This window comes from Protopterus annectens, chromosome 2.part1, assembly GCF_019279795.1.
Source record: "Protopterus annectens isolate FY-2018-M chromosome 2.part1, PAN1.0, whole genome shotgun sequence".
Lineage (NCBI taxonomy): Eukaryota > Metazoa > Chordata > Ceratodontiformes > Protopteridae > Protopterus > Protopterus annectens.
This window is the reverse complement of record NC_056729.1, coordinates 310,153,848-310,180,456: the sequence shown is the minus strand read 5'-3', so window position 1 is coordinate 310,180,456 and position 26,609 is coordinate 310,153,848.

Here is a 26,609-nt window from a genome sequence, read left to right as displayed (position 1 = left end):
ACTGCTAACAGTGGTTGTGTGAAATTTTGCTTTCATCAATTCTTTGAAAATGTTTTTTCTTTAGAAATAGTTACCCTGAACCACTAGATGAATGTTGTTGTCTTTCGGCTTTTCCCGGTTAGGGGTCGCCGCAGCGGAACTCCAGTCTGCTAATGACTGGCAGTAGATTTTTATGAACGCCGAGGTGCCAGCTCGACGTTCAACTTTCAGCGAAGGCACGCCCATTTTGAATACTTTTACTAAATGTCAGATATTATTCATGTTAATATTAAAAGTCACATTACACCAAGTAAAAGACGTGGAAGAAGAACTGGTCTCAAAAGATCTTTCTTGGTGCATTGGGACTTTTAAAATTAATATTTTGGTGGATTGGAGTTTATTTTTTTTCCTGGCTTTATTATCTGAGCTTCAGTTTAGCTGTGTTGATGTAATTCTGCTTCTTTTGAAATCTTATTACTGTGAGATCCCTGGGAGATGATGAGGAGATATTCTCTACAATAAGAAAAGGGAAATGTCTGTCTCTTCAAACAAGAGAAAAAATTAGACATTACTCTATAAACCCGTTCAGTCTGAATCAATGGATATAGACACAAATTCTGTGAATCAACACATCAGCAGAAACAGATAAAAAAAACACAACTTGAAAAAAGTATGTCATTGTAAAGCAACATCAAAAAATATTAAATAATAATGGCATGACCTTATCAAAAGCAGCCAAAATAAATCAAAAGAACAAATACGCAATAAATAGTTTTAGTAAACAAAAGTCAAGTCATATTTAAGAATACTGAGGATAATTCAGCCCCAGCCAAATTTTAATTTGAAACAGAGGAAATACATTACCAGGCAGATAATCTTCCTCGGGATGAGGGTATGTTTCTCTTTTTCATAAAAGTAGATAATTTTCTAGTCTCTTTCATATTTAGTATATATGTCTCATATGAGATTGGATTTCTATTTTTCCTCATATAGCCAACAAAGTCCCCTCTCACCCACCCTATAGATAAAATTACTTACTTCTGAGGACCATAATAAAGTTCATTCATCTCCCAAATTAGGAAAGAAATCTGAATTGTTCCCTGATCACAGACAGAAGCCATCACCCTGCTCATTTTCCTTAGAGCTGAGAATCAGGTACTGGACATTGGATATCATATATAGGGTACCATAACTCTGACTCCTTTGTGAAACAGTAGCAATCCAAGGGGATTTCCACATATGCTAAGTAATTAACTTACTGTACCTTAGTGCCACTGTACCCCATACTGTGACAGATTGGGCATCCTTTTCTCCTGAAGGTAGCAGCACTGTAGCAGACTGCGTCACCTCCCCACTTTTAGGATGGGCATGTCAGCATCCCCTTATTCCACCCCCCTCCCAACACATGCACACACGGACACACGTGCACACACATGTGCACACACTCATGCACACACTCAGACACATACACACTGTTACTCTAGCATCTGACCTAGGGTTGCCAGCTTTTCCAAAGTGGGACAGTTTTTCTATAAATGTGATACTTTGCAGGACAAAATATACCCATACCCAGTGCAAAGGACAGAATTCCACTTTTTTCCCAAATAAAAGCTTATTTTTTTAGCATTTGAGTTGCTTATTCTATTTCTTATAACATTTAGGTGGTTCAGGTAAAAAAAAAAAACTGTTTTATGCTACTATTACACATAACTTAGGAAATATTTTTCCCTGAAATCTCAGGATATTTGGCATGCTTTAGCTTTTATTTTTTTCCACAGGGCACAATTGCCCAGAGATGAACTGTCTCTTGGAGAGAGGGACAGGTGGTAACCTTAACCTGAGCTGCTAGTTAAATATAGATTATTTGTGGCACAGTCGGGCCCTTGTTATTCTACACAGCAGGCAAGTAGCTGCATTTCTTCTTGAAAGTAAAAAAGCAATACCATTAGGTAGTGCAGAGAAATCTTAAGGACATTATATAAGCAAGGAATAACCGTTATATTTCTAAGTAAGACTCACTACTAATTTAAATAAGTTTAAGATAGTGTTCTTAAATGCCTGTTAATCAGATGTTCCTGTGACAAATAAAACAGTCATTCCAAATACAATTCTTAAGTTATAGCCTATGATTTGCTGGCAACTGAGCATGCCCAATCTCTTTTTAGTTTTTGGGCGCGCTTTTTTTGAATTAGAAGAAGGTTATTTAAGGAAGTGATGTCATTGAATATAATTGTCTGAGGAAGTTTAAAACTTTTAAACGAAAGCGCTTACATATTCATTTGTTTTGTGTAGTTTGTTAAATTATTTTAACTATAAGTGTGTGTCTACGATTTGTTTAATAAATACATTTTTTCTCCGGTTGGTGGCCTTTTGTTTATCTGGTTCGTTGGTTTGCTGTCGTTTGTGGAATATGTCGCTAGTTTGTTCTAACGAAATGGCCATACAGCTGGATGATTCCATTGATGAGACCGAAGGGTCAATTGGGAATTTGACAGCATTAATTTTGAAGTTGACACAAAGAGTTGATTCATTATGCGAAAGAGTATATAATTCTGAAGGGAGTCAAGCAAATGGGTGTAAAGGTGATGCAGCATCAAATCCGAGTTTTGACTTTAACATAACTCCAACTTGTTTGGACAACCATAACAGCGCTACAAACGGTAGTGCTGTTCAGAATGTGGATAATGAGAGAGGAAACATTAATAATCAAGGAAAGCAGCACAGTAATGGTATTCAAGGGCATATTTATCATGGGGAACAACATTATTTTGCTTCCAGAGATGAGATAAGGAAGACAGTTCCAGTTTTGAATGAATGGTTGGGCTCCTCATTTGGTTTTTCAGGACAATGTAACTCAGGTGTCAATAATATTGATAATAAATTAAATGACTTTGATACCAAGTTAATGAAATGTTGGAAACTCCAACTTGAGAATGCTTATTTGAAAGAATGTATTAAGCATAATATTATTCCTAAGGGGTTACGCTTGTGGCGGTACCCCACAGGCTTAATACATAATTCACCTATGCATATTGAATTATTACAGTTGTTTGACCGCAGTGGAAAAGAACTTTTGGACATATTAATTAAGTATAATCAAATAGACATTGATAAATTGATATCAGAACTGGATGAACTTGATAAAGTGATTAGGACTGATGTCTCCTTTGATACTATTCAATATGATATGCTTAGGATTTACAACAGTATTGATCAATACATCAGTAAATTGAAGAATGGGAAAACACGGAAAATAGAAAGGGACATTAGTCAATACGCCAATGGGGTGGCATAACCTAGGCCTCCAGGTGGTCAATATAAAAAGAATGAGATTTATCCATCTGATAATTATAATAGACTAAGTGGCCCTGTATATGGCTATAAAGACACTGAACCACATAATGACATGGAATATAATGAAGAATTCCCTGAGCTAAGATGCTCAGAAAGACCTAAAAATAAAACCCCTCATTTAAATCAACAAGCAGCGGGGTTTCAAGGGGCCAGACCAAAGGACAAGCAGTGGAGAACATGATAAGTAATATGCTTGTAGATAATCATGAGAATGGCCTCCAAATGTGTATAGATGAAAATCATACTAATGGTTCTGGCAAAGGACTGAAACAAGTTATTGTAAATAATTCTGGAGACATTAAGGTGTTTAATTTTTCTGATATTGTGATTAATCAAGCAGTAGCTAATTTATTATCCAAAGGTTATACTTTTGTACCTACACATGCTTTTGATTTTACATCTACTATGATTGATATGAAATTGTTTTTGAGAAAAATTAATTTCTCTCTCATATACCAAGACTCCATTTATAATGAGCCACTTAAATTTAATATTGCAAGTACATATAATCTTCCCTTACATCCTAAATTATTAATTTATGAGAAAATGTGTGAAAATCAGCTTAAAAATCTAGATAAAATTAATAAAAGGATAGATTATCCATCAAATTTAAGTAAGGATGAATTGGAAATATTAAAAAGTTTATAAAAAGAAAATATAACAATTATGAAGCTGGATAAAGGGGGAGGAGCTGTTATCATGAACAATGATTTATACAATAATAAAATGGAATTAATTTTAAGAACAGATACTTATGAGCAAGTGTCTTTAAATGAATTAAATTTAGCATATAAAAGAATTTTCTTACAAATTAATGATATGTTCTTGGATAAACGTATTGATATAGATTTATATAACTATTTAAATATTTTAATGCCTAAGATCCCGGTTTTTTTTGGGAACCCAAAAATGCATAAATGCGTAGAAGAGCCTCCCATGCGCCCTTTAGTGGATGGAAGGAAATCCATAACTTCAGCATGTGCTAAATATGTTGATTATGAGTTAAAGAAGTTAGTTATGAAAGAAAAATATATTTGTAAGGATTCCTGGACATTTTTAGAACATATGAATGAAATCCAATTTGATAAACAGGATATTTTAGTTACTATAGATGTATGCAACCTTTACAATGTAATCCCTCAAAATATAGGACTCCAATGGATAAGTGAAATTTTGTTTGAGAATTCTATAAAGCAAGAGCTTAATAATCTTTTAGTAGAGCTTATAGAAATTATATTAAATAATAATTATATAAGCTTTAATAATAAATATTATATTCAAAAGAAAGGGATAGCAATGGGGTCGCCTTGTGGAGGCACTTACGCAAATTTGGTTATGATGGTATGGGAGCAAAAATTTATATTTAATAGTAAATATTATTCATATATTAAATTGTACCATCAGTTCCAGGATGATATTTGTTTAATTTGGAAAGAAAATTCTAATATTTTAGACAAATTTTTAACTTATATTAATGAAACTACAACCTTTTTTAAATGTACATGAAGTATTGAGAGTGGTAATATAAATTATTTAGATATTAATTTAATTAAAGACTATGAACTTAAAACTTACATTTCATCTATTTATAGGAAAAAAACATATTTTAATGGCTTCCTTCATTACACTAGTGCACATCCAGACCATCAGAAAAAATCTGTAATTAAGGGGCAGCTCGTAAGAGCAGCCCGAATGATAACTAGATTTTCAGACTTTATAATAGAATGTGATCATTTAAGAATGATGTTTATTAATAAAGAATATCCTATATGTTTAGTGGATAAATTGATTTCTGAAGTAATACAAAAAAGATAAAATGGGTATTTTATGCCAATTTTAAAAATAAAAACTGAATTAGTTATTGATAATGATGGTGAAGGATGTGTTAAAAGTGTAATCTCCGCTAGAGAGAAGAATATTTTGGAAAATTTTAGCTTTGGTAATAATATAAATTGGGAAAATGGTTTATATAATGAATTCTCCAAAGCATTAGCAATTACTTTTACACAAGATTACCAATTGGTAAAAGATGTATTTATAAAGAATTGGGAAATCATAATGGATGATGCACAATGTAAAAAATATATTAATCAATTCCCGAAAATTGTGTATAGAAAAGGTATTTAAATGTTTTAAAGAACTTCTTAGAGCTAATAATAATAAAAGAATAAAAGAAATGAATAAAACTGGAACTTATAAGTGCGGCGCATGTAAATGGTATCATAAAATTCAAGGAGGGGAAAATTTCTTTATTATAAGGAATAAGAAGTATTATATAAAAAAGAAATTTAATTGTAAATCAAAAGGAGTTGTATATCTAGCTTTGTGTGATTCCTGTATCTCTTTTTGTATAGGTAAAACAGAAAGAGCATTGTCACAAAGAATTTATGAACATGAGTATGCAATAAAGAAAATGAAGATGAATAACGCATTAGCAAAGCATATTAGTGAATATAATAACCATAAATATTTTATATGGCTTTGGACCAGGTAGAAATTAAAGATAAAACTCCGTGGAACTTAACTTTAGAAGAAAAAGAATTGTTCTGGCAAATAAAATTACAAGCTGATTCATGGCCAGGCCTAAATGAGAGAAGTTCTGTAGTACCAATTCTAAAATTAAAAGCATTAGATCGAAATAAAATCAAGGATTAATATGTAAATATTTAAACTTAAGTTTATGTATTTAAATAAAGGAAGCCATTAGTCTATTTATTTTATTTTATTTTATTTTTACGTTATTTTTTATTAATAAATAAATTTTTTTTCATTTATTATTCATTATTTTAATCATAATAAATTCATATAATCAATTTAATTATAAATCTATCCCTAAAAAACTTTTGGTTTGGGATGTTAAGTTAATTAATTTTAAGAGGATTAATATAAATAATAAATTTGAATTATTTATATTTAAAGTTTTAGCTAAATTTTTATACAATAATTAAATTAATTCCATTTGATGTCGTTAGTTATCACATTAATTTAAAGTTAAATTAGTTAATTTTTAATAGTTAAATATTATTATGTTCATGAGATAAATAATTCTATATACATTTAATGTAATTTATGGTTTTTGTAGCTCATATATTTCAAACACCCATTTGCTGGCAACTGATCATGCCCGATCTCTTTTTAGTTTTTGGGCGCACATTTTTTGAATTAGAAGAAGGTTATATAAGGAAGTGATGTCATTGAATATAATTGTCTGAGGAAGTTTAAAACTTTTAAACGAAAGTGCTTACATATTCATTTGTTTTGTGTAGTTTGTTAAATTATTTTAACTATAAGTGTGTGTCTACGATTCGTTTAATAAATACATTTTTTCTCCGGTTGGTGGCCTTTCGTTTATCTATTTTTTATTTATTTATTTTACATTTGTTGACCGGGCTAGTCTGGCTGGATACATGTCCATTTTCAGCAGAGGCCCGAGGAGAAAAGCTCCACTATATACTAGCAGGTAACATAAAAATAGTACAACGGGATGCAAAATTATAAGCATGATAAGAAAATTAGTCCAATGTAGCATAGTAATGGTACTAAAGCAAATTGACAATAGCTATAATTAGCAAAACTTAGACAAAACTATAATTAGCAAACTTAACAAAGCTATAGCTATAACATACAGTGATGATTTATGTTTGCAAATTCTTTGCTGTAGTAGGAATAGTACAGCCATAAAAGAAATTAAGTAGTAAATTACATAAGAGTCTATAGGTATTTACAGTATTCACAATTGTTATAATTGTTTTGTGCCAGGGCAATAGATTAAGAGGCAGATTTGCATAGCTAGGAGCAACCTATAAATTTGGGGGGGGGGATAACAGGTTGCAGAGGTAAAGTAGTATCCAAGTGGATAGTAGATAGTTGAAGAAGAGGGGTAGTATTAGTGATAGGGACAAGCATAGAGGTAAATGGAGAGAAATGAGAAGAGGGTTGGATGCTCAGGTCAGTCAGGGTTTGAGCAGGGGCATAGCCAGTGAGACTCAAAATAGTTCCTCAGTTGTTTCTTGAAAAGTTGAGAAGAGCCTAGAGAGGTCAGTTCTATGGGAAGTTTATTCCAGTATGAGGCAATGGCGTTTGTAAACAAGGAGTCACCAGCTTTGTTGTGTGTTTTGAGAGTGGCAACTAGTAGTTTGTTGGCTGAACGAAGGGAAGTAAGATTCCTGTAAGGGACAACAAGGTTATTTAGTATGGGTGTATTAGAAGGGTAGTGGAGGATTTTATAGGTGATAACTAATTGATGTAGGAGAATAAGATTTTGGAGTTCGAGCCAGTCAAGCTTTTAGAGGTTAACACAATGATGGGTGTGAAATGGGGAACCTGTGGCAAACCTGGCAATGCTATGATAGGCCATGACAAGTTTCTGAAGGTTAGATTTTGAAAGGTTTATAAAGGATGGGGAGGCATACAATAGTGTGGAGATGAGATGAGTTTGGGCTAGAGACACCCTTGTAGATGCTGTTAGAAAGGGCTTAAGTCTATAAAGAGCACCAATCTTTTTATTAACAGCTTTGATGGTTAGGTCAATGTGGTAATCAAAGTTTAGTTGATTATCTATTGTGACGCCTAGTAGTTTAGTGGAACAGTCAGGTGTAATGATAGTGCCATTGTCAGACATAATTGAAAAAGAGAGAGGGAGGGATTTAAGGGTAGGAGAGAAAAGTAATAGTTTTTTTTTTTGGGATTAAGGAGGAGACAGATATCTTGGAACCATTTTTCTACTGCTGTAAAGACTTGTTGGGTAGAAGAATGAAGTTCGGCTGGGGAAGCAGCAGAACAGATGAGAGTTGAATCGTCTGCGTATTGAATACATGTGGAAGTGGGAAGAGAGGTAGACAGGTTATTTATAAATATGGAGAAGAGAAGGGTCCTAAGATGGATCCTTGAGGGACACCGATAGTGACTGGGAGCAGAGAGGAAAGATGGCTGTCCCAGAGGACTGCTTGTTGTCTATCTTTCAAGTAGGAGTCAAACCAGTGCAATGCCAAAGGTTCGAGAGAGAGACATTTCAAAGTGTCTAGCAGAAGGTGATGGTTCACCATATCAAAGGCTTTAGAGAGGTCAAGAAATAAAGCAGAGGAGAAGAGATTGTTATTGCGATTTTTGTTGATAGTGTCTGAAAAGGAGAGAAGAGCAGTGGAGGTGCTATGGAAAGGTCTAAAACCATGTTGGGAATCAGAAAGTAGGTTATTATGTAAAAGATGATGTAGAAATTGTTGGTGTATACAACGTTCCATAAGTTTAGATAGAGGTGATAATAACGGAAGTTGGAAAGTTCATTAGTGTTTTCTCCTTTATGCAGAGGAATGATATGGGAGACTTTCCATAGGGAAGGAATAGTAGATTCAGTTATTGTTCTATTAATTAAGATGGAGACTGGGTATGCTACTTCAGCTGCTGCAAGCTGCAGATATTCAGCTGGTAGTAGGTCGGCTGAAGGAGTGCATGGTTTAAGTTTTGAGAGTAATTTGTGTATATAGGTTGTGGAGACTGTACTAAATGTTAGAGTGGGGGTGTTATTTTGAGGAGAGGTCATTTTGAGGGAAGTGTGGGGAATCATGGTCTTTGCTAGAGAGGTGACTATTTCAGAGAAGAAGGTGTTGAATGTACAGGCTATTAAGTTGGGTGGAGTCTGCACTAAGCTAGCTGGAGTAGGTGTTTTGGTATTGCCTGGATGGAGCAGTTTATTGATTCCTGACCAGAATTTTTTGGGGTTATGATTTTGATTTTGTTGGTGTTGAAGATAATAATTTTTTTATCAAGATAGGTAAGTTTTTTTGTAGTGTTTCTAAGGTATTTGAAGTGTTGGTGGTCAGTTGGGTTTTTAGTAGTTCTCCATTTTGTCCATTGTTTATTTCTTAAATGCATCATTTGCTTGGTATCTTTAGAAAGCCATGGGGCAGCTTTGGATCCTGTTCTAATTATGCGAGAGGGGGCGTGATGCTCAAGAATTTGGAGGAATGTGTTGTTAAAATGGGCAACTGCTTCCTCAAGTGGCAGGTGTTTTAGAGTTGACCAGTTATACAGTTTGAGTTCATTGAGGAAGCTAGGAAGGTTAAAGTTTTTTTTGTTACGTATAATACGATAGTTGGGCTGATTTAAATTGTTGTTTTTTTGTTTGGTGATGTAGGTGAGAAGATGGTCGCTGATATTGTCAGGAAGTATGCCAGTTTTATAAGAAAGAGGATTATTATTGACCAATATCCAGTCCAAGATGGCTTGTTTATTGGTAGATTTGTGAATTCTAGTGGGGGAGTTTATAGTTTGTTGAAAAGTAAAGAGGTTGAGGTGATGGGTGGGTTTGGGGGATATGCAAGAGTTCCAGTCAATGTTAAAGTCTCCTAGGATTATGGTTTCCTGAGGAAAGCTACAGGAGAGCCAACTAAGAATGTTTTCCAGTGTATTTAAGTTGTTGCCAGGAGGGATATAGGAACAAATTATATATATGGCTTTGTTTTTATTTAAGTGGAATTTGCTGCAGAGTATTTCAGCATTGGCAGGAGAGGGAGGGAGGGAGCCAATAGAGGACACTTGTAGTTGAGATTTATAGAGTAAAGCAACACCACCACCCTTTTTGCTTAGACGATCCCGCCTTAAAATGCTATAACCAGGAGGAGTAATGTCATTGTCTTTGGTGCCTGGTTTAAGCCAGGTTTCAGTAAGACAGAGGATGTCAAATGAGTAGAGGTCAATTAAAGCATGGAGTTGTGTAATTTTATTGTTAATGCTCTGAATATTTAGGTGTGCTATAGAAAGGGAATTAGAAGAGAAAGGTGAGTTTGAACTGTTAGTATTTGGTTTTGTGAGGGTGTTAAGGAGGAAACTGTTTGGGCCAGGGTTGGGGTGGATGTCCCCATGTAGCAGTAAGAGTATTTGAGGAAGTGAGAATATCTTTGAGTTTTTGGAGGGTATGATGTAGAACTTTCTAGATGTGTGAAACCTGTTATGTGGTATTCTGTGATAGAGTGGGGACGGTAGGAACATGATGACAGGAGGTTAATGTAGGTTTGATTAGCTAGGGGAAGGACTGAACCTGTGTGTTTAGCTAAGCTAGGAGATCTGCTAAGGGTGTAGTACTCACAGGAAGTAAGGGTATAGTATAAATGAAGGATGTTAAATAGTAGGAGTAGATAAAGTAGCTTGAAAGGCAGGGGCATGTTGAGTTAGGTACGCTTGGCAAGGTTAGAAATTAGTAGTATTTGGATGGTGGGGATAGGGGTGTGGTAGTGAGTCAGGAGTGGAGAGTTAGTGAGTGTGAACGAGGTAGGAAATTGGATATGGTGTGAGAAAATTGGGGGTGTGGCCGAGCAAGTATAAGGTTAGGGTCACTGGGGGTGGGTGGGAATTGGGGGTAGAGTAGGGGAGCGGAGTGAGCCCGCAGGGCGAACGGAGCGGGGAAGAGCCAGAGAGGGGACCAAGGTGCAGAAAAACGATCAGTGAGAAGTGAAAGAAGCACTGGGTACAGGGCAAGGTAGGAGTGGACAAAGAGAAGGTGTGCAGAGAGGATGATAAGTAAGTTAGGAGAGATAAAATACAAGTTTAGATGCTCAGAGAGGTAGTACAGTTGGGTGTAGTAGAGAGATAGAGATGGGGTTGAGACCAGGATGATATCATGAAGAGAACAAAACTCTGGTGAGATAGTTAGGGATAAGAGGTTTACTAGGACTAGGGTACCACCTAGTGGTCAGAGTAAAAAATAAGGAGAGGCAGAGCAGGCAAAGAGCAAATTACTGGGAATGTGGGGAGGTACAGGAGAGAGTTATCCTAGGGACAAAGATGCAGTGGGAGGGTAGGAGAGTGTGACTTAGCTGCTAAAGGAGGAGGGGTGTAGGCTGCTGGTTAACTTGGGAGGGAAGTCAAATAGCCTGGAGTTATATAACTTAAAAATTCAAATTAGCAGGACATACTTTCAAAAAAGGACTGTTCAGGGTAGAAAGTCTTGGTGGGAAGGACAAACAAATCTTATTCAGGACTCTGTTCCTTAAACTGGATTCCGCATGGGCCTCTATAGAGTGGATAAAGGCAGGAACTCAGGTACACAAGGTTTCAAAAAAGGACTGTTCAGGGTAGAAAGTCTTGGTGGGAAGGACAAACAAATCTTATTCTGGACTCTGTTCCTTAAATTGGATTCCGCACGGGCCTCTTTAGAGTGGATAAAGGCAGGAACTCAGGTACACAAGGATTCGGATATTCGCTTCAAGCCCGAGATACGCAGCAGCCAAAGGGGAAAAGTAGTTTACCTAGTTTGTTGGTTTGCTGTTGGTTTGCTGTCGTTTGTGGAATATGTCGCTAGCCTATGATGTGCTTGAGCAAAAATTAAATCTAACAACTGACCCTTATTTTTATACAACTATCCACTTTCTTCTACTGAATGCTTTGTTACACGTGCCCTCAAAAAAAAAAAAAAAAAAAAAAAGAAGAAAAATGTTTTCAGGTATTTAATGTGTCATATGTTTAGCTTTCTTATTTACTTATACCAGTCAGTTTAAATTATGAGGCATTACTGCTGTGTAGTTTACATATTAGCAATTTAATTTCACTGTATCATTGTAAAATGGTAAAGATCACCTACTTTATCCTGTACATATGTATTTTGTTCCAATACAGCTTCACTTACTGCATTTAATGAATTGGGGAGAGTGCTGTCTGTCAAGGAACATATTTATGAAACTCTTTTTAGGTCAACAATAAGCACAGTACAGTACAGTACAGTGCACACTGTGGGCAGCCACAGTGGTGCAGTGGTTAGACGTGCTGCCTCACAGCAAAAGGTTCTCCGGTTCAATCCTTGGCTAGGTGCCTTCTGTGTGGAGTCTGCATATCCTCCCTGTGGTCATGTGGGTTTTCTCCAGGTGCTCCGGTTTCCTTCCATGTCCCAAAGACATGCTGTAGGTGGATTGGACACTCTAAATTGGCCCTAGGTGTGTGTGTGTGTGTGTGTGTGTGTGTGTGTGTGTGTGTGTGTGTGTGTGTGTGTGTGCACGTGCGCGCCTTCTGTGGAAGGTTGGCATTAGGCTGGCAACTCAACACTGTAAAACTCCACTGCCAATCATGAGCAGACAGGTGATCTGCTGTGGTGACCCCTAACTGGGAAAAGAAGAAGTACAGTACACACTGCATCATTGTCTTTTTGAGGAACATGATTTACCCTAACCAATAATGCATGAAATTTAGCACTGAGACCTATAATATGCCATCAGAAAAGAAATTAAGTTTGCTAACTGTCATGCAGACCACCAAATAAACAGTATAGTGCTACACTTAGCTATACTTATGTTTTTTCTTTAACGATATTTTTCTTTAATTTATGCAAATAATTACATGGTTGTGGGAGAAAGCAAAAAAAAAGAAAAGCCAGATATTCAAATCATATTAAATGTCAGAAGCTGCAGAAATGCTAATCACTGTAAACAAAAATAATGCAATGACTGCACTCTCTCTCTCTTTCCTCTCCATATGTTTTTAAGACATGCACACACAAAGACAGACGTAAATACAGACACAGACTCAGACACACACACACTCACACACACACACACACACACGCATGCACACTTGCACACGCACACACACATGCACACACACACACACACACACACACACACACACACACACACACACACACACACATACGCATGCACATGCACATGCACACACACACACACACACACACGCACACGCACACACGCACACACGCACACACGCACACACACACACACACACACACACACACACACACACACACACACACACACACACACACACACACACATTTCTAATTTGTGATACATTTTGCTAGTTCTGTATATTCTGTATTTGTCATGCCATTATTCTTGATTTTCTGCTAGGATGGGTATAACAGTGTCCAGTGTACATTACTGTCACTCTGATGCTCTGGAGCTTAGCTGTCTCTCCAGCATAGTTAATTCAACAATCCTCTGACAGCAGTGTCCAACATGTCCTTTTCTCAGAGTATGGTCATGCATGTATTCTTGTGCTACTACTCTGTGGTGACACAAACTTCATTGCACAGTGCATTATTTCCACAATGGGGTCATGAGTTGTGCATATGACACACCCATGAAATTCTCCTCCCATGATATAATATCCTTAGGACAGACCATAAGGCCAAAAAAGATGCTGGTGGAGCCTTGTATACCCAAAAAACACCCATCTGTCACTTATCAGCACACTCTTCCTCTTTTAATAATGTAGGAATTTTCATCACCTTTCCAAACTAAATCAACACAAGAGTTTGGGTGTAATATCCCTGTACAAACATCAAGGAATAATGTATCCACAGCTGAATACATATCATCCTGGGTAATCAACAGCATTAGAATAGAAACAATCATCCTAGGAATTCAAACACAGACAAAAACAAACATAACAAAACAGACACAAAAAAGACATAAACAGCGAAAAAAATCATAGGCAAAAATCCAGCCAACACTATTAACCTGTATGGCTTTTCACAGCAAAATAATCACCCTAACAGATATAACATACACACAAATAAAGCTTCAGTATTAGACTGGATACTGACTTCAAAACCAAAAAAAAATCTCAGGTGCCAGCACAGTACCAAACAGCCTTAGCCAAGTGCCAGAACAGTACCAGACAGCCTTAGCCAAATGCTAGCACAGTACCAGACAGCCTTAGTGAAACCAAACATCTCAAGTGCAAGCACAGTACCAGTGCACCATTGTGAAACCAAACAACATCTCAAGTACCAGCACAGTACCAGACAGTTATAGTGAAACCAAACAACATCTCAAGCGCCACCACAGTACCGGAGAAACTTAGCCAGGTGCCAGCACAGTACCAGACAGCCTTAGTGAAACCAAACAACATCTCAAGTGCCAGCACAGTACCAGACAGCCTTAGTGAAACCAAACAACATCTCAAGTGCCAGGACAGTACCAAACAGCCTTAATGAAACCAAACAACATCTCAAGTGCCAGCACAGTACCAGACATCCCTAGCTTCTACCATAAATAAATACCTCCCAATACGCAGCTCTGTAATCTAAAAATGACAACTGATGCCATGTATATTCTAATATCTGTATTCATAAATAGAGCTATACAAGAATGTCAAGTCACTATAAGCTGGGAAAAACACTTTCCTACTACCTTTACACAAGAGTGAATCCTCAAATGATTATTTTAATTATACGTCTTTTCCCATACTTCGCCAACTATCTAAGAACTTAGATAAGTGTATTCATGCATAGCTACTGAATTATATGACCCCCAACAACCAAATGTCCCCATCCTTACATGGCTTTTGTCCCCACAACAGCACTACCACAGGTCTACTCCAATTTGCAGAAACTGTGAATGAAACCAGAAATTTAAGGAATTAGGTATCTTCCTTCTTCCAGGACTTGTCAAAAGTATTTGACACTGTGTCTCATAAACTACTACAAAAACTTTGTTTTATCTAGGACTGTCATACTCCTCTGCACCTGGTTCAATAGTTATGTTACCAATGGGTATCAAGTAGTAAAGTGGAAAATATATATATTCCTCCTTTCAAGCTATTAACATAGGCATTCCACAGAGCTCCATACTTGTACCACTACAACTTAAAATATTCATAACTAGCCTTCACTCTGCTGACAAATGTGCCTCATTAATCCAATATTCAGATGATTCCACACTCATCTGTTCTGCCCCAACCTTTCCAAATTTCATGAAATGACTCAATAATCATTCTCTTTTATGGAATCTTGGTTAGACAACTCAAAGCTGTTATTAAACCCTAAACAACCTAAAGTACTGCTATTCACTCCAAAGTCCTTCACTCACGCATGCACTGATTTTTAATATAACATCAACTAACAAAACAAAGCTTGAACTAGTTCTACATGCCAAAATCTTAGGCATCCACATAGACAAAAATATAAAATCTGACATACGTATCCAAACAGCTGTCAAAAAACATCAAAAGCTTGGTCTTCCTATTCAAGTCAAACCTTTCCTGACAGGTAAGACAACAGAAGCACTTGCTAAGGAATACTTTCTTCCTGCTCTATTATATACCTGTCCCATCCTCACAAATCTGCTAATCATCCCAGAAAACACAGCTAGAATAGTGTTACAAGCCAGAAACATTTGCTGTAAATCCCCCCTGTACAACTCATCATTGTAGAGCTCTACAACAAACTCACTGAATGAAACTCTCCCATCAACTTCTGTACTTGGCAGCTTATCATAGTGTACAATATATTACACCACCCCCAAAAATGCCCACTGTACAAAACATGTTTTAAATTTATCTGTCAATACAAACACTCTGCTCTAAAGGTATAGGACTACTTATAATTACATAATCACAAAACACTGCTCTAGATGCTCTTTTCTCAAAGCTTGTTTGTTTGCGTCTTTCGGCTTTTCCCGGTTAGGGGTCACCACAGCGGAACTCCGGTCCGCTAATGATTGGTAGTGGATTTTTACATACTGGGTTACCAGCCCTGACGCACAACCTTCAATGAAGGCACGCCCCATTCACGTATGCCTTCACACAGAAGACGCTCTAGCTGAGAATCGAATGGGACAACGTCTTGCTATGAGGCGATAACACTACCGCAGCACCACCACCGCAGTCGTATGTCCCAAAAATATGAAATTACCTTCCATTTACTTTAAACAGAATGACAACAAACACAGTTTCAAACTAAACCTTAAGCAATTCCTTTGAGAATCCTGGCTTTGCTCATCAATACCACCAAGATGACAGGATTACCCAGTTTCTGACATCTTTCTAACTCATTTTGACCCTATCCCAGTAACAATCTAGTCTCCAGATTGGATACCTATACCTATCCTCACTTTCTTCTACCCACTCCTTTTCCCCTTTACCCTAACTGCCCTTGATTCTAATGTCATCTCTACCCATAATACACATGGCATCTCAAACTACTCAGACCATTGTGTGAAAGACGTACAGACTTGGTCACTTACTCAAATACATCAAATTACTACACGCATTACAGATTTGTCTTCACCAGGAAACCAGTTTAACATTCCTGTCTTGCATCTGTCCCTCTGTCTGCCATATTGATAATGGTAGGAATCACTGATTGTGAACCGCATATGGTCTATTCTGCAGAGGTGATTTTGTATGTCTCATGTATTTTTTTATCCAGATTGTTACTGATGAATGTAAGAATTCTTTTTTGTATTCAAAATGTTGTTACTGCATTTTCTTCTTACTATAATTATGGTCATTACTGTATTTACTTCATTTTACAATAGATATGGAGCTTTCCTCCCTAGGCATCTTCTGAAAAAGGGTTATCATGCCCAGTCAAACATTCCCAGTAAACAAAAATAAAGTAAATGAACTATATATTTTTTCTTATCTACCCTGATCATCAAATACCAGTGTACAGTACCCACCTCACCTTTGACATTTTGTCAAATTTCTACTACAGCAATGCATCCAGTGTCTGTCACCATGCTTGTATATACTGTCTGATATGTAAATGTTCAATGAAGTGATAACATGGAAAAATTGCAAGCCCCCCCCCCCCACAAACCTGTAAAACACTGCTGCCTATGCAGAACTGTTTACAGAAACCCTATACAACTATGTATACAAGCAAGTTAATAGCTGCATAGAAGCAGCTGTATCCAAAAAGAAGTACAGAACTAACTCAAAAAACAAGCCACCCTGGTAGAACCACAACATCCACAGGCTATATAGTACCCACCAGGATAAAAGAACTCTCATCAAATTAAACAAACAATTTAGAGGACAAAGCCTAACAAAGCCAAACTTGAGGTAAATTTGGCCTCTCAGGCCAAAGACAAACACAAGGCATTCTTTTGCTATGTCTGCAAATTCAAAGGCAATACACAGTTGTGTGCAGAGCTCTTTGGTGATGGAGCCACCTATACTGAGCCAGAAGATATAGCAAATCTACCGGCTGACAAATTCGGTTTCAATTTTACCCATCTCTCCCCCTCAACTTTCTCTCAAGAAATACAACCAAATATAACTCCCCCCTGCTATCACTAGGGAACAGTTCCTTAATGCTGTCTTTAAGGCCAAGAACACTGCATCAATGGGCCCAGACAATGTCCCAGGATGTCTTCTAAATATTCTGAAACCTGCCCTATCAGACCATCTAGAACATACCTTTCAACTCTCCAGATTTTTGCAAAATGTCCAGATTTTTGCATCATATTTTTTGTCTGTTCTTCATAAAACTGGTGGTTTCCTTGGTTTTGTGGCAAATCGGTGAGAACTGAATTCAATAAATAATGTCAGGCATTTGAGTTTCAGACTCATATATTTCAGAAAATGCAGGTAACTCAATATCTTTTATTCTAGCAACTTTCTAAGTATATAAGAGCAATATTTAAAATGTGTCCCTATTTTGGGGGCTTTCACCCCAAATTATTTTTATGTTTGTCCAGATTTTTTGTGCTAAGAGGTTGAGAGCTATGGTCTGGAATTTCTGTTTAACTGTAGCTTCCAAATAGACTTCATGCTTCATAAATGGAGAACAGCAACAGTCATCACTCTGCACAAAAGTGGGCCATCTACAGACCCTGGAAACTACAGACCCATAAGTCTCACTAGTCTCATATGCAAAGCCATGGAAAGAATTATGATGGAGATGATAAATAATGATGTATGAAGCTGACAGACTCTGGACCCAACCCAGTTTAGTTTAATCAAGGGCAGATCATGCTTACTCGGCCTGTTGGGCTTCATTGAGAAGGTCACCAAAGCAATAGATGAGGGCAAAATGATACACACTGCCTACCTTGACCTGGCCAAGGAATTTGACACAATCCCACATTTAGGCATTATTGATAAACTTAAGAGGTTAAGTACAAACCTTTATGTCACCCAGTGTATAGCCAGTTGGCTCACAGACAGGACCCAGGAAGTTAGAATTGGAGAGTCCACCTCTACAAATAAACCAATCACAAGTGAAGTCCCTCAGGGATTAGTCCTGGCACCACAGCTTTTTGACATTTACTTCTATGAAGTCAAGGTCAATGTCAATGGCCTCTGGCTAACTAAATTTGCAGATGATTGCAAATTAGCAGCTATCATTGAATCTCCTACTGACACAAATGTTCTCCAGGAAGGGCTGACATAGACAAATAACTGGTACCATGGCCATGGATTAAAACGAAATGCCTAGAAATGCATAATAGCATCCTTTGAAAAGTCATCCATCCCTGGTAACTATTATATTGACAACACACCTGTAACAGTTGACCCATAGTCAGGGACCTGGGGCACAAACAGACAGTAATCTAGCATTTGACCATCACGTGCCTACAGTAGTGAGTATATCATTATATGTTGTGCAAGTTATAAACAAAAGTATGCCATCTAGGTCCAAGGAGGTCATTGTTTCACTGTATTCAGCATTCATCAGACCTATCATCGAGTACAATGCCCCCTTTGGTATGTACCTCACAAGGCATATCCAGCAATTGGAATGTCCACAGTGGTTCCTCTCTAAAAAAATATAGGGTGTAAATAACATGTCCTATGCAGACCATCTCAAGGCTCTATCTATGTATTCTGTCTCCTACATGCTGTTGAGGGGAGATCTATGCCTGGCATACAAGGCATTGTCAGAGCTCACTCTGAAAAACCTTCTGCATATCCACAAAAGAAACAGCACCAGAATTACCCATTCTAAAGACTTAAATCATGCCTATGATGTAAACAGTACCTGCTGGAGAGACATGTATGTCTCCCAGAGACTGACCCTTTTCTGGAACAGGCTTCCCATCTATGTGAAGCAGACTTCCTCTCTAATGCAATTCAAGTGTAAATTGGACAACTGGATGGGGAACAGGAAATTAATCCCTGATTTGGCAACTTCCATTGAAGTGATACATCTGTGTCATAGAGAAGGTAATAACAGAGAGATGGATTCTTAATCATTTTGCTGGCCTGGAGTTTGGATTTCTCTATTTAGGTTTTAACTCCTTCACCATTCATTTAGTGCTAGTCTATGGATGTGATCTCTTAAAGAAGAACCTTAGCAGTACTAAGGCCAGCAGGATATCACTGAGTTAAGTGATAGCATAAGTCTTTGTTGTGGAAAGTGAGGTAAATAAATGAAGCCAGGAAGACAAGGCCACTGCAGATGGTAAGCAGAGGGCAACAAAGGGTGGAGTTGTCCCTAGCAGTAGAAGCTTTAGGAGATCTGTATGGTGTAAAAAGTAAAGGTGATATGTCTATACAGAACAAAACAACAAAATATGGATCCTGTGTCACTAAATTTGGGTTTCAAGTGAGGCAACATTTAGATCTTCGAAGAAGGTCACATTTTCTGTTTGTTCTTCATTCATTCATTCAAGATATATATATTTGTTGCAGTTGAGTTGCTATCCAGGAATGAAGCCAAAGTATTTAAGGATGATTAAAATTCATGCAGACTTTTTTGGCAGTTTACACTTATCCATCCAAACTGTAAATTATAAGGTCTTCATTTTAAAAAGAAAATGGATTACTGTTCATCTGCAGCTCACTGCTTTGCATCAGTGAGCTCAGACTGCAGTCATTTCAAACTGTCTAGGGTAGAATATGACATGTACAGCAAAACGATAATAATGCTGTCAGTTTCTCATTCATAAATAATGGAAATACAAAGGACCCATGACTGCTATTTGGGCATCCATACTTACTAGTGATAAGGCCAGTAGGATATTACCGAGTTAAGTGTTAACTTGCTTTTAGGGAGGTAAAATATTTTGCATCCATCCTCTTCTTTCTTTTCAGCATAATAATATCATAATTAGTAATGTTTACAGTTGGGTAGCTTTAAAGATATAAAGAAATGAGATTTCCCTGGTGCAATATATAATTTATCAAGTAAAAAGGAACTGAAATGGTACAAATATAGGATATTTTGGTACCTGATTTGTCCATTTTGGCCAAAAATGGTGCCTGTTACCTTTGTGAGATCTATAGTTGCTCAACCCTGGAATGTCTAGTATTAAGCTATACAGTTCTGGGCACTGAAAAGGTACCTTTGAAATAATACTGGCATTACTCTGAAGGCAAAGAATGGAGGTGATATGGCAACAGCTCATTCTCTGTTTAATTCATTTCCTGTTGATGTGCACAACCACACACGTGTGTATAAATGCAAACATACACACACACACTCACATATCTCTGATTGTAAGAGCTACTACATTAGAGAGGGCTCTGAAAATAGAAATATAGATGTTGCAAAAATAATGATAATTTTAAGAAAGTAAAGAGATTGTCATCATCTCCATATGATCCATGGCTTTTGCCATTGTGAAATAGATTCTTAACATCATTAATTGTAATGACATGAAACCAGAAACAGGCACATTGAGGCTTGCAGCTATGAGGATGAAAAGACAGCAGCTGTGAAAGTACCACAAACATTGATCAATGGGTTGATGAGTTCTGAAAACTAGTCAGAAAAGGCATTTGACACTACTGTTCTGAGTCTGCAAATCTACTTCTAATCAAGTGGTTCAACTTCTTCCTAATCATTTTGGAAACTGAAATGGTGCAGTACTGGAAATTATACAGCACTAAACTCTCTAATCCTGTTTTTTCATTTTGTTCTTAGCTAGTGATTGTTTTGGAGAAGGTCATTGTTGCTGGTGTTGAGAATGCTAATTGTAACATGTTTGTCTCACAGCTCCAATTTCCAGTCACCTTATACTTGAAATTTGCATGTTCTAGCTATAACACTATTTGCTTTCTTCAAGTACTTTTGATTTTCCAACTTCTATAAACATAAAATGTCAACATCTTTCTCTATCTCTACACACACACACACATATATATATATATATATATATGTGTGTGTGTGTGTGTGTGTGTGTGCGTTTTATATATATATATATTTGTCCCCTTTCACTGGGACCTGTTTTCAGGGAAGAACTGAACAGGTAATCACACTAACTAGGAGATGTGTCACAAATATGGAGAAAGCTGAATACTGCAAGTTAAACTAACGCTGACATTGTGGATTTAAAACTGTTGTAATTATTAATACAACTGATAGAAGAAGGAGAAGGACTGGAGCATACTTTTTGATCAAATTCTTAAATGAAAAACATCTAGATGATGACAGAGGTCTTTCATGGAATTTTGCAATGAATTAATATTTTCTGAAAGCAAGTCAATCACATCAACTTTTATATGTGACAAGGTTTTAATGGAAATGAGAAGGCATTAGCATTTACACCTCTAAATGAACCTTGAGACAGCTTAGGGCTACTCATTTCGGGGGGGGGGGGGTCTATATCACCACATAGAATGGTGATAAGTTTGAACGCCCTTTGTTCAAACCTAAAAGTCCGAAAACCCTAAACAGTGAACTCATGGAACAGCAATATTTTTTTTTCCAGGAAAAAAAAGCACTGCCCCATGAAAAAAAAAAATCACAACTTTGAAACAAACTAAAGTGGGGGGCTTCACCCCTCCCACACACCTGACATGGGGGCCTGTGCCCCCACACACCCCTACTTAAATATACAAACTATGAGATCACACTACAGTGGAGGAAATAGCAAATCCCCAAAGACAGCCCAGCAATTTTTGTTTCCCTGGGGAAAAAAAATCGATGTTCTGTAACTTCAGAGTTTAGGGCTTTCTGACTTTTCGGTTCGAATAAATGGCATTCAAACTTATCACCATTCTATGTGGTGATATAGACCCATTTCAGGGTAAAAGAGAGAGTCCGATACCACTGAACATTAGTGCACCCAGGAAAAGGCCAGGAGGCAACTGTAGTACATTCTATGTATCCATGGCTGTAGTGCATTCTATGCATCCGTGGTTGTTGTGCATTTTATGCATAGATGGTTGTATGGGAATCCACTTCAGTTCTTCAAGCTCAGGAATAAGAAAAATAAGCCAGCAGTATTAATAATGAAATAAAAATAGTCTATAAGATCAACAGGTGCATATTGCAGAATTCACTTATTGCAACCTTAGTGTTCAAAATTCAGAACTTTAGAGACTTTAGAGCATTAATTAATTTGGGAAAGAGATGTTTTATAAAGTCATGTTTAAAGATTACATTCTTCTAGAGAAGATCTTAATTGAATGGGAACAGAGAAGTTGCATAAACTGACTGTGAGGTTCAGAAGTACACATTTGCAAAAGAACATATGTAGATTGTTACCAGAAGATGTATGAAGGCTAAAAGTGACTCATGAGACAAAGTAATATGCTGGACAATTGGAAGTTTTGGTTTCTTTGCGTGTAATAGACAGAAAAGTTTTAGCATTTATCCAGCCTTGTTATTATTAATGTTAAGAAGGGATCAGTTAAATATTGATGGCAAGATAAATCATGCTATTACTGTGAGGATATACCATATTTAACATACCTATAATTGGTAACTGTATTAAATGATGATGTTCACAGTGTGGAGGAAAATGCCTTCTATTAAAATTGCAAACTGACATAAGGAAGATAATGCTAAATGACTTGTTTCATTTAATTGTCATGTGTTTCCTGAATAAAACAATGGAGGTACTATTGAAAAATATGTATATATTGATGAGAAATTTGTGATAATGAGTAGAAAAAAATGATAGTGATGTCCTTCGAGGGATGGATAAAAATAGATCTTCAGAAAAGAAAACAATAACAACATTTTTCTTATTAGAAAAAAGGGCTAGCTTTATTGGCTGGAGTTAAAAGATGTTTAAAATGCTATTTTTTGTCATTGGTTTGTCTAAATTATTAGCACAGCTATATTGCACTGAGACACACCATGCAATACCACTTATAATTGTATTTGATAGATGCTGGCACTCTGGCTGAAGTTTTACAGCCTAGTCAGACAAGTATCCATTAAAATTCTGTTCTAAAATAGTTACCTCTTTATTTAGAACTGTGTTAAGATACTGTAAACTGTTTCTACCTTGGTAGAGCACCTTCAGTCATTACCTGCTATACTAAAAATGTACTGATAAGTTATATAATACCATTCAGATAGGTCTTATATCCCCCAATTTCCTATAATCTTAGACTAAACAGGTGGTCGGCCAGATTGTTTTCCCTCATTTGCCAGCCTCATTACACTTGGTATACTCAGGCAGAGTAGAAACTGTCTGATGGTCATGGAGAAATAACTACCTATCCCATCACAAAATGCACGTAAGAGATGCAAATATTTAAATAAGTTGATGGTATGACAAAGCGAGATACTGCCACCACAGCTGTCTGGAATTTTATAAATTGTTATGTGTCATTTGTGAATGTCAACATGCTTCATGTAAGATGCTTGTGTTACAAATGTATTAGAACTGTATGTCATATATATATATATATCAAACTTTTTTGTACAGACATGTGTGTTGCAAAGTGCTTGAAATGTAACCACAGCACGCCATGCTGGGAAAGAACAGAAATGTACATGTACTATTGTAACTGTTTAAATGTATATTTTAACAGTGGAAACTGGAATACAGGAGGGTAACTTCAGAAAAATATTTGAAATGAAATTACTTTATGGCTAGGCCATAAAATGATGTTATATTTCAGTTTCAGAGCCACAGGAGACACAATGAACATACTAGAGTAGTTTTCTGTATTACCTTTAAATGTGGAGAAATGAAATTTGTTTTATGACTTCCACCATTTGCCAATGATCTGATGAAATGCCCATGTCTATGTATTTTTGCAGGTAGATGCTAAATGCTACCAGCTGCCATCAATGATTTTTTTGGACCTGGGAACTAGGAGTCAGATGACAAGCAATGATGTCATTCTGCAAGTTATCCTAGCAGTATTTGAGATATTAATTTGGGAAGTCGCTTAACCAGAGATAGTATTCTGTATTCTGTCTTTGGCCTCATAACATCTAGAAGAACCATTCACCACACATTTGCTTTGCTCTGATAAAGTAAGTTATTAGGGAATAGTATACTTCTCTTAGATACAGTCAGGAATATAGCAAAGCTTAGCTTAGATATTTTTCTTTATTTATTTGAGACTGTCTTGCAATGTTGCTTTAAATATTTCCTGTGATTTTGAACTCTAATGTCACTGTAATTATATACCGAGTATTTTCTTCTTCTTTTATTATTTATTATTAAATATATTTAAACCTTTCATAGTGGCTGAACTTTGTAGAGCTATTTAAGTTCTGAGAGTACTTGCATATGTATTTGGTGACACTGTGGGCTAATCCTAACAGCCTTGCTCTTGGTCAAACTACCATTTGCATTAATAGTAATATTACACAGTAAGATTGGTCACCCTATCTTAAGGGCCTTAAAGTAGCTGATAAGGAATGACTGGTGGCAGTGATAACTACCTTATAGTCTTGGTAGAAGAGGACATTGTTAGTAAACCTGTGCCAGCCTTTTCCAGGTGTGTGTGTGTGTATGTGTGTGTGTGTGTGTGTGTGTGTGTGTGTGTGTGTGTGTGTGTGTGTGTGTGTGTGTGTGTGTGTGTGTGTGTGTGTGTGTGTGTAAATCAAACCTCAAAGAATGCATGTGTCAGCTACTTGGGCAGGGACACGAACCACTGGTTGGACAGAGAGAGTGCTGGAGGTCTTGGTTTGCTCGCTTAGCTGAGATCTGAACTCTATAGCTGTGCCAGTGGGGAGTCTTATTGGGGATCTGGAGAAAGGAGGGAGAAACCAGACCCAGACTGAATGTGATATCTGTGTGCTCTTAAAGGACATTGCACTTGATGCAGAAAGCTGAATCTGGAAATCCTGGGTGTGTACTTGTCATCATCTCAGCGTACATCCCCTGCTGGTGTCAGTGGTGAGGATTGAGGGTCCTTGATTACCTGTCCAGTGGTGAGGCGTCAGAGATGGTATCACTCCTACTACAAAACACAGCCTGTGAACATCTCACACCTGTGCATCACTCCACACAAATAACTGGAAAATTATTATATGTTGAGTTGGTGAAAAAGTCATTGCCTAAGCTTCCTAGCTCAGACAAGACCAGATGTTAGTGGAAGTTAAAAAAACATAACATATGCTACTACATTCACAATCACTAGGAACAAATATGTTTAAACCCTCCAGTAATATTAATGACTACATTGTTAGACACACATACTTTACCCTCATAAGGCTGGACAAAAACAAGTTGGCAGTGAGTTGTTCTTCAGGTGCCAACATCTCCAGTGTCTCAAGGACCCTCAAAAGCCTTAAGATGAACAAGGCATAAATGAACTGGGTGACAAAATCCTAAGGAAAATGCAGAGATACACCTCCAAGCTTTCCATGCATGTCAAAAATGCAGGAAAGACTCTGGTATTATGCAGGATTGTACCTTCACCAAGACTGATGAAAAGGTACATGGAAATGGCCACTGACAACTGGCTGGTGGCATTCAAGGAGAATGCAGCATACCTTTTAACCTGTCCACAGTTTTTGCAGACTGTCCAGATTTTTGCCTCAGATTTTTGGTCTGTTCCTCTTAATTTCTGATTTTATGGCAAATCAGTGAAGCTTGATGCCATTAAATGAGTTTCAGACTTCGTATTTTCCACAAAATGCATTCTAATGCAAAACCTATCATTCTAGCAATGTTCTGAGTTTATAAGAGCAATATTTAAAATTGGTACCTGAATTTGTGCCTTTGGCCTTTTATTATTTCTGATTTTTGGCCAGATTTCTTGCACCTAGAAGTTGAGAGGTATGAGATCCAGTGATTCCCAGCATGGGATGAACTGCTGCACGGTTGTACTTAATTTGTCAAGGATGGCTTGTGCCTCTCATTAGAGGGTTTTTGTATACTAACTAAAGCATCTTCTGCCCCACTGTGCCTTTTTAGGCAAAGTCAAGCTACTGGATCTTCCAGCCAAGAGAAAAACATAAAAAATATCAGACAATATCAATGTGGTGCTACTCAATGTTAAGAGTCTACATAGCAAATTACCTGGCCTTGAAGCCTTCTGGAATTTAGAACATGTATGTATTATTACTGAAACTTGGTTTAAACGTGCAGAAAACATCTCAGTCTATGCCAGGGCTTTTGCATCTATTACACTTTTAGACCTGATGGAAACTGTGTTGTGTTACCTATATTTGCTAAAGATCACATTACCTCAAGACAGATTTCCGGAGACTCGCAAACTGAACTTACTGAGATTCAAATCACACAACACCCCCCCCCCCACCAAAAAAAAAAACATGCCCAGTTATTAAATACTTTAGATGAACTCAATATACAAAAAACTCTATCCAAGTGAGAGACTTAACTACCCACTGATAACTGGGCGACCTATCCCTCGGAGTCGGGCTATGCTCAAAAAAT